This window comes from Phocoena phocoena, chromosome 12 (genome assembly GCF_963924675.1).
Source record: "Phocoena phocoena chromosome 12, mPhoPho1.1, whole genome shotgun sequence".
Lineage (NCBI taxonomy): Eukaryota > Metazoa > Chordata > Mammalia > Artiodactyla > Phocoenidae > Phocoena > Phocoena phocoena.
In genome coordinates this window covers 41,348,831-41,366,211 of record NC_089230.1, presented here as the reverse complement: position 1 = coordinate 41,366,211, position 17,381 = coordinate 41,348,831, and the positions used below count along the sequence as shown (strand labels likewise).

The 17,381-nt window shown below is 39.3% G+C and overlaps 1 pseudogene; it reads right to left on the bottom strand.

Moving 5' to 3' along the window:
* Window positions 1–8,767: 8,767 nt before the first annotated feature.
* On the bottom strand, window positions 8,768–14,599 carry LOC136132184 (histone deacetylase complex subunit SAP18 pseudogene; annotated as a pseudogene).
* Between the last annotated feature and the right edge of the window lie 2,782 nt (window positions 14,600–17,381).

Genomic DNA, 17,381 nt, shown 5'->3' with positions numbered 1-17,381 from the left:
GATGGAGTCTTTAGGATTTTCTATACGTGAAACCATGTCATCTGCAAAAAGAGACAATTTTATTTATTTTTCATTTCTGATTTGGATACTTTTATTTCTTTTTTTGCCTGATTGCTCTGGCTAGAACTTTCAGTATTTTTAAAAAAAAATTTAATTTAATTTGATTTTGATTCTTTTCTCTTTTTTTAAAAGAAAATTAATTAATTTATTTTTGGCTGCTTTGGGTCTTCGTTGTTGCACGCAGCCTTTCTCTAGTTGCAGGGGGGGGGGGCTACTCTTCGTTGTGGTGTGCGGGCTTCTCATTGTGGTGACTTCTCTTGTTGTGGAGCATGAGCTCTAGGCACGTGGGCTTCAGTAGCTGTGGCTCGTGGGCTCTAGAGAACAGGCTCAGTAGTCGTGGCTCACGGGCTTAGTTGCTCCACGGCATTTGGGATCTTCCTGGACCAGGGCTCGAACCCAGGTCTCCTGCATTGGCAGGCAGATTCTTAACCATTACTCCACCAGGGAAGCCCGGACTTTCAGTATTATGTTGAATAGGAGTGGTGAGATTAGGCAACCTTGTCTTGTTCATAACCTTAGAGAAAAAGCTTCCAACCTTTCACCATTTAATATGATGTTAGCTGGGGGCATGAGGATAGCTAGTTTTAGAAGATTAATTTGAATTTTCAAATATTCTAGATACCATAGCAAGAGAAATGAAGAAAATATTGGCTTTCAGGACGTGGAATCTATGATGGGACTTAAACCTCTTGAGGGCAAGGATGATGTCTCAGATTTGTATTCCCAGAGTTCAGCATAGTGCCTAATAAATAAGGGGTTGTCAAATAATCTAAAAAATTAGGAGGACTTCCCTGGTGGAGGACTTCCCTGCGCTCCCAATGTCTGGGGCCCAAGTTCCATCCCTAGTCAGGGAACTAGATCCTGCATGCCACAACTAAGAGCCCACGTGCCGCAACGAAGATCCCGCATGCGGCAGCAAAGATCCCACATGCCACAACTGAGACCCAGCATAGCCAAATAAATATTTTTTTAAAAAATTAAAAAACTGGGAAAATTTAATTACCCACAGAGAGTATCCAAATGGTATCACACAGAGAGTATTCCTACAAAGATTCCAAGAATAGAATCTTAACTGTTCAAAGTTTCAAGATGCTAAAACTCAACAGGACTTTCATTATTTCATTTTTTAACAGTGCATGCTTTCAAAATTATAAATTCCATTTTATTCACTTGTAAAAGTATATAGGTCTCCACTCAAGTGTGGAGTGCACACTTCTTCCAAAAGAGTACTATGGAAAGAAGGGAAAAGAATAACTTTAGAGTGTAGAAACTGACAAACACTACCTTAGCCAGATGATCAAGGTGAATATCAACTGTGATACGTCATTTTGATAGCATGTACCATTGATACAATGTGATGAAGTGGCACTTTAGCTCTGTGATTCTCCTCCCTAAAGCCCAGGATAATTATGAGACAAATGTAAGGCAAATCTCAGTAGAGAGATAGTCTACAAAATACTCACAAGTACTCCTCGAAACTGTCAAGGTCATAAAAAACAAGGGAAGTCTGAGAAACTGTCACAGCCAATAAGAGCCTAAGGAGACATATCTATTATATGTAACATGGTATCCTGAATGAAATCCTGGAACAGACTATGGACATTAGGTAAAAACTAAGGAAAACTGAATAAACTATAGACTTTAGTTAATAGTAATGTACCATACATTAATGTTAATAACAGAGGAAACTGGACATGGAATATTGGGAACTCTCCATACTATCTTCACAATTTTCAGGTAAATCTAAAATAGTTCAAAAAATAATTATTTAAAAAATATATGGGCTACAAATAGTCAAATAGTCAAAACAGAAATATTAGCTTTCTAGTTTCCTGTTTTTCCGATAATTTCCATCTCATACAAAGCTGTTTTTGCCCTTCCAGTAATAGACATACACATAATAATAATCTGTAGTTTGACAGTAAATATCAAGTACATTTATTGCCAAGATACATAGTAAGTTAGTTGGTAAACATTAATTTTAATTAACTATGTGTAACTAACCTAAAGGCATCAATCATGAACAGCCAAGTGTCAGTAAGTTACCAATTCTATGATTAAAGGAACTGTACCACTATCCAAGGTGAGAGAATTGTCTTGGATTTTTGGCATGTTTTCTATAAACTGTCATTTGTGAATTGGATATTACCAGGAAGAGAAATGCTATTTAAAAAATCAAACTGACTTATTTTTAAAAAGAACTTATTATATAATAATAGCTACTGTTGTATAGCTATTACTCAGAATGTTACCTTTTGTCTTCTCATCTGTTTTCTTATGATTTTGGAAAATAGGAAGCCAAGTACTGACAATGCCATTAGGTTTTTTTACTAGTTCAACTCTTATAATTAGAGGTCATATTAAATATTCAGAGTAAACTCAATATATTTACATAATTGCTTGGCTCTTACTAGCTTTAGAACTAATTAACTGGATGAACTTGGGTAAATTACTTAATTTTATTGTGTCTCAGTTTTCTCATCTCTAAGAATGATGGCTAGTAATTATCTCATATGACACAAAGTTGTCATGACGATAAGTAAAGTAATAAGGCATGAAAATGACATGGTAGGTAAGTTATTTTTCAGAGTACTAAAAGTTCTTTGTAAATAAAAACATTCACTGAAAAAATCTCAGAAATTATGGTGAATAAGAAAGATTCTGTAAGAGGAAAGATTAGTAACTGGGAGTAACTTTTTCCAAAAATGGGGAAAAAACCCATTTATATTTGTTATACTAATTTATCCAGGTTACTCACTTTATGGAATGTTTCTGTAGGCCATATATTCCTTTCCCAGGTCTCAAGGGAATATAAAAATTTGGGGTTAAATCTTTTATCCTAAACTTGTAAGAAAAGATAATTAATAAGGACTTCCCTGGTGGAACGGTTGTTAAGAATCCGCCTGCCAATGCAGGGGACCCAGGTTCACTCCCTGGTCCAGGAGGATCCTACGTGCCGTGGAGCAACTAAGCCCGTGAGCCATAACTACTGAGCCTGTGCTCTAGAGCCCACGAGCCACAACTACTGAGCCCATGTGCTTAGATTCTGTGCTCCACAACGAGAAGCCACTGCAATGAGAACCCTGCACACTGCAACAAAGAGTAGCCCCTGCTTGCCACAACTAGAGAAAGTCCATGCACAGCAACGAGGACCCAACACAGCCATAAATAAATAAATAAATAAAATTTAAAAATAATTAATATAAATAATTAATTGAAAATACCACTTAACATATAGTAAACGTTAAATGTATAAACTGCATATGAAAAATACTGCATGATCTTAATTTGCTAAAGCCTGTAACTTCTCTCATAGATACTCATGTTCATACTACTTTCCTAGGTTGTCATGGTTTATTAATATTAACCCGAATGTGAACTCAAGGTTTCTGAAGCAGAGAAGATTAGTATTTGCTTACAGCAAATAACTGTGCCAGTTCCCTTTTGTCCTAATTCTTAACCATACAGCAACATGATAAGAGGTAGATCTGGCATCATCCCACACATATCAGCGTTTGTAATATGGTTAAGCACCCTGAAAATATAAATCTGGGCGTTTATGTAGAAAGGGACTGCTGTCTCTCCTCCTATCCTGAAAGATGGGGACAAAAACCTTTTTTCCTTGAGAAGGATCCTAGGTTCTTGCTCTTACCCTTTGAAATATAAATAAATCTCTCCAGGGGAAGATAAGACTAGCATCTCCAGGGGGGGATGTTATAGCTGCCCCAAAAGTGTTGGGCTGAAATGTGAAATGTAGCACTCCATCACTGCAGGCTACAAGGATAAATTTGATGGGCATATTTTTAAAAGAATGTCATAGATGGAATTTCTGTATTAAGAAGGATGAGGGACTAGAGAATCTCCAAATTTTTCTTCTTTTGAGTTTGTGATATAAATTAAAAAGGCATTGATTTTTTTCCTGCTATTAATAGTCTGAGGAAATTTAAGACAATTCATTAGGTAGCAACATTCTTTACAAATATAAACTGAATTGGAATAAAAGGTCAGTCAGGCCAGGTTCTCCAGAGACCAGAATCAGGACTTCTGGGAATAAGGTCCAGATTTATGTTTTAATGAGCTCTCCATATAATTCTGTGTATTCTAAAGTTTGAGAAGCACTAACGATGATATGATGATGGTAATTTTTCATGCAGAGTTTTTGCATGATTGCCATAACATTCCTTTTCCTCTTATTTGTGGTTAATATAGGTGGCTCATCTAGACCTTTTAATGCCTTGATACAGGATGGGTGAATTCCCCTTGACACCCTTACTAAATAGTTACTTTTGTCGAATGAGGATGTAGAAGTGGGAGGAACTGGAGAGCTTGCCTAGAGTAGAGTAGAACCATAGCCAGGGACCTAGGGTCTCTTCTTTCTTCTGAAACACTGTTAAATGCTCTATACCCCACCCAGGTTGAGAATTTTTTCTTGATTTTTTTTTTTTAGGATTCTCTATCTACCTTTTCAAATTGTATACTTCTCTTCAAATTGCAGAAACTAGCTGGCTTCCCAGCCCCTCACCATGGATCGGAAATGACATTGCCCTCTGGAGGTTGGGTTGACTTCTATTTTGGAAGGAATCAACCAGGCTTCGATGGATGGATGGTTTGATGGAGAGTGAAGAGAGCTGCTGATCAGTACAAGCTGAGACTCAGTACAAGCTTGGGCACCTTGGGATGCTGCTAGGCTTTCCAATCATCAAGTGTCTGAGTGGAGCTGGAAATGCTAGAACCAACAATCTCTGTTCTCTAGGAAATAGGATTGCTTTCTCCTACTCAGCTTCAAAATTTTTCTTCCTAGCTTTTGAGGGCACCTATGAGTTGACCCAATACCACAAATCTATATCTATTTCTCACATATTTTCCAAAACAAGCTTTCCTCTGCACCCCACAAAGAAGTTGATTGTGTTTATACCTCCTTGCCTTTCTATTTGGAAAGTTCTTTTTTTTTTTTAAACTTCTCCTTTCATAATTTCTCCCTTTTCCTATCTCCTCCATAAGATCTTTCTCAAATATCCTTGGTCTTATATTCTGTGTCTTATATTCTCAGTCTCTGTAGCACTTATCCTCTGAACCATATGATTTAGCCATTAACTACATGTTGTGCCCCATTATTTGCTCTAGTGTTAATGTGTCTTAGATTTTTTATTCTCCAAATTAAATTATAAGTGTCATGAGACTTTTCACATCTCTCACTTTACAAATGCAAAAGCCTGCTTAGTAGAGAAAAGAAATTAAGGTCATAGATTTAGAACTGGTTTTAGCACTTGAGCCTCTGCCCCTCCTCCTATTTAGTTCTATTCTACCAGGTGCTCTGATTCTGGAATATTTTCTCTAAACTCTCTTATCTTACTTTTTTAAAAATTAATTTTTTATTGGAGTATAGTTGACTTATCTTACTTTTAATTAATTAATTTTTATATTTATTTATGTATTTTATTTTTTGGAACCAAGCAAATAAACCACTTTATTTTCAACTAGTGGGAGAATAACCTGGAATTACAGGTGAGCCCCCATTGCAGGAGTTCACACTGTTATGAAAAGTTGGCTTACAAAGTCCTTTAATGAGTTCCTGTCTTCTTGATCTGCAGAGTACATCAGTATCTTCTCCACAGACAGGAAGGTAATCATGGCTCCTCTTCTCCAAAAAATTAGGTTTAAGTTAATTGTATGACTTAAGGAGCTCAAGCCTATCTAGTATAAATGAATAAAGAGTCTAAGGGTTTGGGGCAAACTTCAGTGGAGAAGAGGCCCTAGATCGGGGTTCCAGGCTTGCATCTGTCACCTGTTGACTGCACCAGGGACCCCAATCCTACAATCATTAGATTTTAAAAGGCTGCTTTTGTATGTACAAGATCAAATTACTGAAATTTTACTTTGGTAGTACATTTTTTCAAATTTTGGAATATACATTTTCAAATTTTTCTACTGCAATAGACTAAAGGTAATAAGCCTTATCACATACTGCACACTGTTTATAAACTTCAAAATGAGACTGTAACAGTGCCGTGAAATGGATGGCACCCGTTCTGACTGAACTCTATGGCTAACTTTGTTTCTTACTTGTCAGGCACTATTCTAAGCCCTTTGCAAACATTTAATTAGTCTTCACAATCCTATGGGCTGTTACCTCCATTTTACAAATTTTAAACAAACAGAAAAAAACAGGTCCAAGTAACTTGTCCAAGGTTGCTATTAGTGTAACCAGGATTTAAATGTTCAGCCCAACTGCTTATAACCACTATGCATAGTGCCTCTCAAATCAGACACGAGTCAGCCCCAGCACTGAACAGGGCATGTGAACATCCCCTGCTTAACTTGACCTCATCCCTGACCTTCTCCCTTGATCTTAAGATTCTTCTTTCATTCCTCCCTGAATTTTCAGATCTTCAAGGTAAACCTTTCCATCCTTATCCTAAGTTCTAACCCTTGCTCCTCTATACTACTTCCTGCCCTCAGAATGCCCCATTCTCCCTCTTTTTAAAACATATAAAGGCCTCACTGTGGCACCCATTCTCCTTTTCTCTAAATTGCCGTCACACCTTGATTCAGGCAGGCCGCTCCCTTCAAACACAGACAGCTTCTTCAACTTGCCTCAGCTCAGACTGTTCCAAAACGCCTCAGCTGCTCTGCCCTGCACCTTCCCAAAGGTCTTCTTCGCAATTCCATACAACCTTCTGGGCGACAAGCCCCTGCTCTATTTAATACAATCTCATGGCTTTCTTGTTCTGCCCCATTTGGGCTTAAACATACCAACTCCACTACTTAGCATAAACCCCCAATACTAAATTAGACCCTGAACCCATGCCCCATTAACTTTCACACTCCAGGTGATTGCAACATATGTTTAACAATATAGGTATTTTTTTCTTTTTTTACATCTTTATTGGAGTATAATTGCTTTACAATGGTGTGTCAGTTTCTGCTTTATAACAAAGTGAATCATTTATACATATACATATGTTCCCATATCTCCTCCCTCTTGCATCTCCCTCCCTCCCACCCTCCCCATCCCACCCCTCTAGGTGGTCACAAAGCACTGAACTGATTTCCCTGTGCTATGTGGCTGCTTCCCACTAGCTATCTATTTTACGTTTGCTAATGTATACATGTCCATGCCACTCTCTCACCCCATCACAGCTCACCCCTCTCCCTCCCCATATCCCCAAGTCCATTCTCTAGTAGGTCTGTGTCTTTATTCCCATCTTACCCCTAGGTTCTTCATGACATTTTTTTTTCTTAGATTCCATATATATGTGTTAGCATACGGTATTTGTCTTTCTCTTTCTGACTTACTTCACTCTGTATGACAGACTCTAGGTCCATCCACCTCACTACAAATAACTCAGTTTTGTTTCTTTTTATGTCTGAGTAATATTCCATTGTATATATGTGCCATATCTTCTTTATCCATTCATCTGATGATGGACACTTAGGTTGTTTCCATCTCCGGGCTATTGTAAATAGAGCTGCAATGAACATTTTGGTACATGACTCTTTTTGAATCATGGTTTTCTCAGGGTATATGCCCAGTAGTGGGATTGCTGGGTCATATGGTAGTTCTATTTGTAGTTTTTTAAGGAACCTCCATACTGTTCTACACAGTGGCTATACCAATTCACATTCCCACCAACAGTGCAAGAGGGTTCCCTTTTCTTCACACCCTCTCCAGCATTTATTTTTTCTGGATTTTTTGATGATGGTCATTCTGACCGGTGGGAGATGATATCTCATTGTAGTTTTGATTTGCATTTCTCTAACGATTAATGATGTTGAGCATTCTTCCATGTGTTTGTTGGCAATCTGTATGTCTTCTTTGGAGAAATGTCTATTTAGGTCTTCTGCCCATTTTTGGATTGGGTTATTTGTTTTTTTGTTATTGAGCTGCATGAGCTGCTTGTAAATTTGGGAGATTAATCCTTTATCAGTTGCTTCATTAGCAAATATTTTCTCCCATTCTGAGGGTTATCTTTTGGTCTTGTTTATGGTTTCCTTTGCTGTGCAAAAGCTTTGAAGTTTCATTAGGTCCCATTTGTTTATTTTTGTTTTTATTTCCATTTCTCTAGGAGGTGGGTCAAAAAGGATCTTGCTGTGATTTATGTCATAGAGAGTTCTGCCTATGTTTTCCTCTAAGAGTTTGATAGTTTCTGGCCTTACATTTAGCTCTTTAATCCATTTTGAGCTTATTTTTGTGTATGGTGTTAGGGAGTGTTCTAATCTCATACTTTTACATGTACCTGTCCAGTTTTCCCAGTACCACTTATTGAAGAGGCTGTCCTTTCTCCACTGTACATTCCTGCCTCCTTTATCAAAGATAAGGTGACCATATGTGCATTGGTTTATCTCTGGGCTTTCTATCCTGTTCCATTGATCTATCTTTCTGTTTTTGTGCCAGTACCATACTGTCTTGATTACTGTAGCTTTTTAGTATAGTCTGAAGTCAGGGAGCCTGATTCCTCCAGCTCCGTTTTTAACAATATAGTTTTACATGGAATGCTAAGAGCACTTTTCATATTTTACAGAACTTGAAACATATGGACTTTCTATTAATATTCATACCATAGCAAAGCCAAATTGAACTCCTAAATAGATGCATTACAATTTGTTTAGAGTTTAAAGGCTTAATGGCAACAAGGGAGTAGGGGAAAGCGAAAGTTTATTTTATATAACTGAATGGAAAATAAATTCAAGAGATAGTAAATAAACTTTAATATGGTCTCATGTGCCCTGAAGGAGGTGGTGCCTGATTTGGAGGAGTGATTGCTATGTCCAGATAGTCCCCTATTTGGAACTTCTGTGACTGCAGCGTCATGGAATCGTCATCAGTCCCCTTCTCCCAGACGCGGTGCTGCCAACTCCTTTACTCAATAGCCAGGCCTTTTAGGATCCGTAAAAACAATTGCAAAACTGAGGTGTGTGCTCTTCTTTCTGCCTTCTGGCTAGACTTCTTTTACTAACCTAGTCAATTCTCTCAAGGTTGCATCCATCCAAGTGTATATCTGCAGCTCGCAGGACGGCACGTTTCCGCGGAAGAACTCGTGCATGCGGTGGTGGCGGCCGTAGTTGGTGGTGAAGACGCGCAGCAACAGCGGGCAGGTCTTCTCCCGATCGATGAGCTTCTCGGGCTCCTTCTTAATTTCCTCCTGGGTAACACACGACTCCACCACCATCTTCCTCCTGCGGCCCCTATCCTACTTTTTAAATGACTCCTTCTCTTTCTCTCTCTTGGATGTTGATGAATGTTCATTTCACAGGATGAATATATTAGTTATGTACAGAGACCACCAAATGTTCTCATAAAATATAATAGGATATGGATGGGAACTGCATTATCTTGACCTTGTGACATCTCACAAGTGAGTTATTATAGCATGTGGTAAAATCTGATAAATTAAACTCTTTAATGAATAGGGACTCTTCATGATGATCTTTATGAGAAATATTAATTAACTCAACTCCACTTTTATTATTTAAAAAGTCATTCTCTCCTACTATTTCCACTCCTAAGTGCCACTCCTTCATTTATCTAAAGGCCTACTAACTCATTACTTTTAATGTTGCACAATGTCTGCCTTAGTTAATTTTTCCTAAAGGCACATCTGATTAAAATGTAATTCTACACTATATTTTAGGCACCCTTTCTCAATTGAAAAAAACAAGTATATTTATTATTTCTGACTCTAAACACACCTTTAATTCATCTACCCATCTCAGAATGCCTATCTATCTGACTAAGGGATTGGGTCTGCTTCACCACCATAAACCTGACTATGGTTATTGAAGCAAATAGGGGAATATTTTTCTCACATAACAGGAAATAGGAAGTCCTACTGGAAAGTAAGTAATCCAGCTAGACGTGGGTAGCCCAGGGATGGTTAGCACCTCACCTGGGTCATCTTCTCCAGGCTCCTTTTTCTACTTTGCAATGTTGAACATGTGCCTTTTGTTTTCTTGATAGTCTCATGGTTACAATATAGCTGCCCCACATTCTGTTTCCCATCCAAGTTTTAGGTAGGAAGCAAACAAATCAAACAAACAAAAATAAAAACAACAAAGAGAACAACAAAAAACAACAAGGAAGCAGGAAGAGCCTCTATCAGGAGAATAAAACTTTTGGTCTGCAGCAAAGGAGCTTACATGTCAAGGACAGAACTGTGTCATGTGATCTCTGGTTGCAGTGGAGGTAAGGAACTGTAGTTTTTTTTAGTTGGGTACACTGCCAGCCTAATAAAAAATTGGGGGTTTTATTATTAGGGAAGATGGTGAGAAGGATATTGGGTAAACAACTAGCAGTGTCTTATCACAAAAAAGCCAGAGGCAGATCACTCAAACGATTTAACCTACTTTGAAAGTTCCAAGACGTGGCAAAGAGATTATAATGTGTGCGTGGTTGGCTGGGACATTTCAGGCAAGATTGTCGAAAGCTTTGAGCCAAATATCAAGCCCTCAGATACTGCTTCCACTGATTCATTAGTCTTTTATATTACTCAATTAAAATATGCCTCATTAGTTAAACCCAAATAAATGCTTCAAGAGTTCCTTATATTGAACGTAGGAGACCTATGGAAAAATATTGATTCTACTCTGTTTGAAGGGCCAAAAATACACAGGAAAAAACAGCTACGCTTTTGTCAAGCGTTATGCCTAGTTTATTGATATTTGCTGCCACCTGCCGTTTAAACTTGATATTCACTCTGGTCATTACCTGTAACTGGAGCATGTTGACCCAGGAAGTGAAAAGAAAGAAGAAAATTGCACGAAGAGTATCTTTGTCACTGCTGCGGCCATATGCTTACTCAGAATTGAATTTCTTATTTGCACACCATGTTCACAGTAGCATTATGCACAACAGCCACGAGGTAGCAGCAACCCAGGTGTCCACTGATGGATAATTGGATTAACAAAATGTGGTATGTACACATCATAGAATATTGTTTAGCATTAAAAAAGAAGGAAATTTTGACACACGCTACAACATAATGAGTGTCTCTGAAGACATTTTGCTGAATTAAATAAGCCAGTCACAAAAGGACAAATACTGTATGATTCCACTTATCTGAGGTTCCTAGAGACACAAAGTCCAAGGGTGGTTGTCAGAGGATGGGGGAATGGGGGAATGGGGAGCTAGTGTTTAATTTGTGCAGATTTTCATTTGGAGGAAGATTATAAAGTTCTGGAGATGGAAGGTGTTGATGGTTGCACAATGATGTGAATGTACTTAATGCCACAGAACTGTACACTTAAAAATGGTTGAAATGGTAAATTTTATGTTATGTATATTTTACCACATTAAAAACAATTTTTAAAATATGGAATTTCCAGGGAAGCTGATTCTGTAGAATACAGAACTGCACATACTCTAATTTATGTTACCATGTAGCAACAAATTGATACTAAGTCTTTTGGGTTTCTTCTGGTCCTGAAAAAGTAGGTCCCTTGCCTGTTGATGAAGAGACTGTCAAGTCCTAATCGCTATGCAAATTGTTTTGGCTGCGTCAGGGATGCAGCAATTTAATGTATTGGTTTGGCCAAAAAGTTTGTTCCTGAACGAACTTTTTGACCAAACCAATACTACGAAAAAGTATGTATCAGATTCAACTTCAGGGAAGAAGGCAAATAAGGGTAACTTGGGCAATTCATATATCTCTGAAAAGGCAATCTATTGGTATATGGAGCTGAATATTTTCATTACAAGAATTAGTTTTTGGGGACTTCCCTGGTGGTGCAGTGGTTAAGAATCCGTCTGTCAATGCAGGGGACACGGGTTCAATCCCTGATCCGGGAAGATCCCACATGCCACGGAGCAACTAAGCCCGGGCGCCACAACTACTGAGCCTGCGCTCTAGAGCCCATGAGCCACAACTACTGAGCCTGCACGCCACAACTACTGAAGCCTGCGTGCCTAGAGCCTGTGTTCCTCAACAAGAGAAGCCACCGCAATTAGAAGTTCATGCACCACAACGAAGAGCAGCCCCCGCTCTCCACAACTAGAGAAAGCCTGTGGGCAACAAAGAAGGTACCCAACACAGCCAAAAATAAATAAATTTTTTTTAAAAAGAATTATTTTTGGATGTTAAACAGCTGTTGAAAATTTTTTAAAAAATCATTTCTATAGTTTTTTGGTAGTTTTAGAACACAGCAAAATAATAAGACTATGCCTATGTGTATATTATTTTAACTGTTAAAAACTATATAATCCCTGAATTTTATTTATTCTGGAAAGAAAGCAGGTGGGGACCGCCTAGGTTCATGCAATGGCCTATTACATAGGGTTTCTGAATTGTCATATTTCAAATTGAACATGTCATATGTAATGGCTTCCACCCAGGTTATGTTTAAATCATTTAAAAAATCTTTTAATGTAATATTTTTAGTTTTCTGGTCATTGAAAGTTTAATGGGTTCTACATAAAGCAGCCTCCTTATTTTTTTCCTCTTTCAGCTTATTGGGTTTCCCTTCAAACGCTTGTGATTCAGATCGCCAGAAGCTGTTACCCCTTATACCCATGAAGAGTGGCCCACCAGACAGTTGTCACTCTAAAAAGAAACTGAATTTTATTCTTTTAGGAATAAAATTAGGAAATTGTCTGCTGTCCTTTTTCATTACTTGAGATGGTCACACTATTTTTTTTTAAAGGAAACACATGTAGAAAAGATAAAAACTGAATTGAGAAAGATATTTGAAATATCAGAAAAAATGAAAAAAGACGCAGAATCCAGGGCATCCATGGAAGATTTATGTGTGTGGGACAGAGGAAGAATGACTTTTGCAAAGAACAGCAACAAAATTACTAACTGCCATAAAAGACCACTTAAAATACGTGTTGCCTTATTCGCAATGCTGGGTGGAGCTGTTTGGGATAAAGGAGGTGGAAGCTTTATTTCTTGTCTATCTTGGCAGAGGGGAGCATAACTGACTGACAGTCCCGCTGCTGTCCCTTCTGGGTCCACATGTCCCCAGGGTTACTCCAGCCCATAACTTCGCCTGGCAGAGGTACAGTTCCTGTGGATGGGGCCCTGCTCTCATGGGCAGCTTTGGCTAGTGGATTCCACACCAGCCTGGGCAAAGTTTCTTAGAACTGGGCTGCAGTCTGAGGCTCCTACAAAATTCTAATTCTTTCCCACCTCCTTTCACAGGTGTCAGACCTGCATTGCTGTCTGAAGCCTTTCCCCTTCTACTCCTGCTTTATCGCCATTATCCTTTAGAAGCACTTCCCCTAATAAATCTCTTGCACAGCTAATCTGTCTTTGCATCAGCTTCTCAGAAGTCCCAGTTTACACACCAAGAAACACACCAATTTACCAAGCTAAGTATTCAGGACAGTAGTGCTTGAGTCCACCCTTCCTCTGATAGAATAGCAGACCCAGTCAGCAGGCCTCGCTTTCCTAGTCACCCCAGGCAGCCTCAAAGCCCCACTCCCCACATCACTCATTTCCAGCTTATTTCACTCAACACTTTCCTTTCAAACACTCTCACTGTGTTCTTTGAAATTCTAGAACGGTGATCAACAAACTGTCACATATGTCCAAGCTGCTATAAATTCCCCCGATTCTCTGAATTCTCAACATCCTTCCCCTTCACTGCTATAATGAGACCTGGTTGCATTCTGAGGTCTCTGATTCTCCTGCAGCCTTCCTGAGCTCCCATTAGGCTCAGTGCTGAGATATGGGATAAGAACCCTCCTCATTCCCAGTCACACTTCGGAAACCATTTCTCTTCCTTTCTTTCCACCCCCAGCCCCAATCACAGTCCTTTGGGGCTCACGTCATATAGCTCTACCGTGCTGCTATCATCTCTTATTCACCGAAGACTTTAGCTTCCAGCTCAGTATTTCTCTCCACTCAGGGCTGTCAGATTCAGCAAATAAAAATACAGGACACCCATTAAATCTGATTTTCTGACAAACAACACACAATTTTTTATTTGGCAACTCTCTCTCCTCCCTTACTTCCCTCATCAGTTTCAGTGTTTCAATATCCATGTGGATAATTCTGCTAACACTGGCCTCTGGTTACCAGCCTCCTAACCTCTAATGATCTTTCCTTCTACTACACGTTAACAGCCACTTCTATGGTCACACTCAGAAACTTGACCTCCACCAAATCTCAGTTTAAAGCATGCACTTTCTGACATTTGCTTTCTAGTGTTCTAGCTTACACACTCTAGAAGAGGAACAGGATTTGGCAAACTATGACCCACAGCCCACATTCAGCCCAAAGACAGCTTGTGAGATAAGAATAGTTTTTACGTTTTTAAAGAGTAGTAAACTTAAAAAAAAAAATATGTGACAGAGACTGGAAGTGAATCACAAGGCTTAAAATATTTACTATCTAGTATTCTATAGAGTTTGCTGATCTTGTTCTAGAACCTTCTCCGTATTGAGACCTCTAATTCACTGATTTCACTTCTTTCTCAGTCCTCTCCTGGCTTTCTTTCCTCTTTGTCCAGCTTAGGTTACCTGCCTTTCTCCCTCTATCACTGTCACTTACCCCTAACTTAACCAAGTTGAACCCAACTTTACTCTTTGTGCTTGTACCCCAGCAGCTGAGGTTTGCTTGAGAAAAAAAATCAGAAAACCGGGCTGAGGAGAACTGTATGATCATAAATCTCATAGGAATATTCAACATGCCCAGTAATTGTACCACTTTTCCCTCATAAATGGACTTTCCTACACTGTAAGGTCACCACCTCATAGCTGCTTCTCTCTTGTCAATGCTCCTCTAGATGTTGCCCTGTCGCTTTCTACCAAAACATCTCAAAATTGTTATCTACACTCACTACAAAACGATTCTTGAATTTTGTCCACAAATCTATTTCTCCTCATCTTAGTCAGAATTCACAACACAGCCCGTTTAATGGGCAAGGTGTAATGCTAATGGTATGAGATGACAGAAAGGAAAGCGAGGCAGGGGGCCATGGAAAGCCATACAAGGTAATGTCCTACTGCCCTGGCCACCGTGAGAAGGTTGACCATGTGGACTTTTTCTTTGGGCAAACCGGTTGGAGAATGCATGCCTGGGAAGAGGCCATCACTGGCAGAGGGGTAATTATCTGACCACTCTTTTCCTATTCCCCACTGCCAAAGTGATAGGAGCAGACAGAGACCCGTGTGGGTGGCTGGTTAGTCAACCTCAGGGCAGAATAGTGTCAACCCACAGTGTGGCTGAGGCAGGACACAATATCAGAAGGTTCAGGAGGCAGGTAAGGCTGAGGGGACCTAAGATGGTACATGAGATATGCCCATGTCTCAGTCAGTTCTGGTTGCTATTACAGAATACCATAGACTGGTGATTTAAATGACAGCCATATTTTTCTCACAGTCTTGAGGCTGGGAATTCCAAGATCAAGGGACAGGTAGATCTGGTGTCTGGTGACAACACTTTTTCTGGTTTGCAGATGGCCATCTTCCTCTTGTGTCCTAACATGGTGAACAGAGAGAGAGGAAGCATACTCTCATGTTTCTTCTGAGAAGGGCACTAATCCTGTTTATAGGTCTCCACCCTCATGCCCTAAGCTCCTCCCAAAGGCCCTACTTCCTAATACCATCACATTGGGTATTAGACTTCAACATACGACTTTTTGGGGAACAGAAACATTCAGTCCATAGCAGCACAACACACTCTCTTAGTTTCCCTTTTTCAGTAGATCCATAACTCATCCAACACATTTTTTCCCAGCCAGAAACCTTAGACTTTTTCTTGATTCTCTCCATTCTTTCACTAAGCTCCTTCAATAAAGGGGCAAGTATTGTCAGCTTTGTCTTCAAAAGATACACTGAATCCATTTTCCATCTCCACTGACAGCACATCAAGTATGCTCCAGCAATAACCTCCCAACTTCTTTTTTTGTTTTATAATCCACTCACCAATAGCAACCAAAGTTATCTTTTAAAAAGTAAATCAGATAACATCAGTCACCTACTTAAGACTCTCAATAGCTTCAATTTCACTTGGAGTATAATCCAAATACCTCACCATGTGTCATGATTCTAAAACTATTTATCGAGCCTATACTATATGGTAAATATGTTTTTTAAACATGTGGGGTACAAAAGTAAACACCACAGGAAATAATTCCTGCCTCATGAAATTTATATTCTGGTGACAGGAGAACATTAATAAGCAATAAGTTTAATACTAGGTTCAAATAAATGCAATGGTATAGATAAAAAGTAGAGTAGGGTAGGGGGGTTTGGGAATGCTGGGGAAGTGAGTGGCAACTCCAGATTTGGTCATTATGTTGGGAAGAAGGTTACAATTTAATAGTGAGTTAAAAGAGGTGGATAGTTTGCTGTGCAGAAATCTAGGGGGAAAGCATCTAGGAAGTTCAAATGCTCTAAGGCAGAAATGTGTTTGTGTTTTCAAGACCCAGCAAGGAGGCCAGTACAGGGAGAGCCTAGTGAGAAAAGGGAACTCTCCTACACTATTGGTGGGAATGTAAATTGGTACAGCCACTATGGAGAACAGCATGGAGGTTCCTTAAAAAACCAAAAATAGGGGCTTCCCTAGTGGCACAGTGCTTGAGAGTCTGCCTGCCAATGCAGGGGACACGGGTTCGTGCCCCAGTCCGGGAAGATCCCACATGCCGTGGAGCGGCTGGGCCCGTGAGCCATGGCCGCTGAGCCTGCGCGTCCGGAGCCTGTGCTCCGCAACGGGAGAGGCCACAACAGTGAGAGGCCCACATACTGCAAAAAAAAAAAACAAAAAAAAAAACAAAAGCTTAAATATATAAGCAGTGTGTAAGTTTCAATTGTTAATTTTAAATAGTCCCTGAAATTGCTTGATGCAGAATTTACAAAACTTAGTGATGTTAGAAAATCTGGAGTGGCATCTACACTTTATTAAATGTTTTTGCTGAACCAACTTTCTAGTGCAGACCTCTAAGATAGTTGCTCTTAGTTGAGTGATTATTTGATATTTAAGTGTAAATTAACGCATCGGCTGTATCACTTACACCTGGCTTCATGCTAAATCGATTAGAAAGCTAAGTGGAGCAAGAATAAGGCAAAGTGATTTCTCAAAAAGGCATGAAGCTCTGAAATGTCGATGAAACTGAACAGTGGTATACTCTGCTTTGCTAATAAATTGATGCAATCCCTAAAAAAATTTGGCTCTATTTATTACCCTTTTTTAAGTAGACTATTTGTCACATTTTAGTGCAACTTTTTTTCTTTGCAAGTTAATTAATGGGCCCATCCTCGAGTAGGACTACTGCTCTTCTGTGTAGGGTTGTGGATCTTTACAGAAGCACCAGATGGGCAGCCCTTCCTGTACAGGAAAATCCAGCCTCAGTGGTCAAAGAGAAGTGGGAAGAGGTCTCCG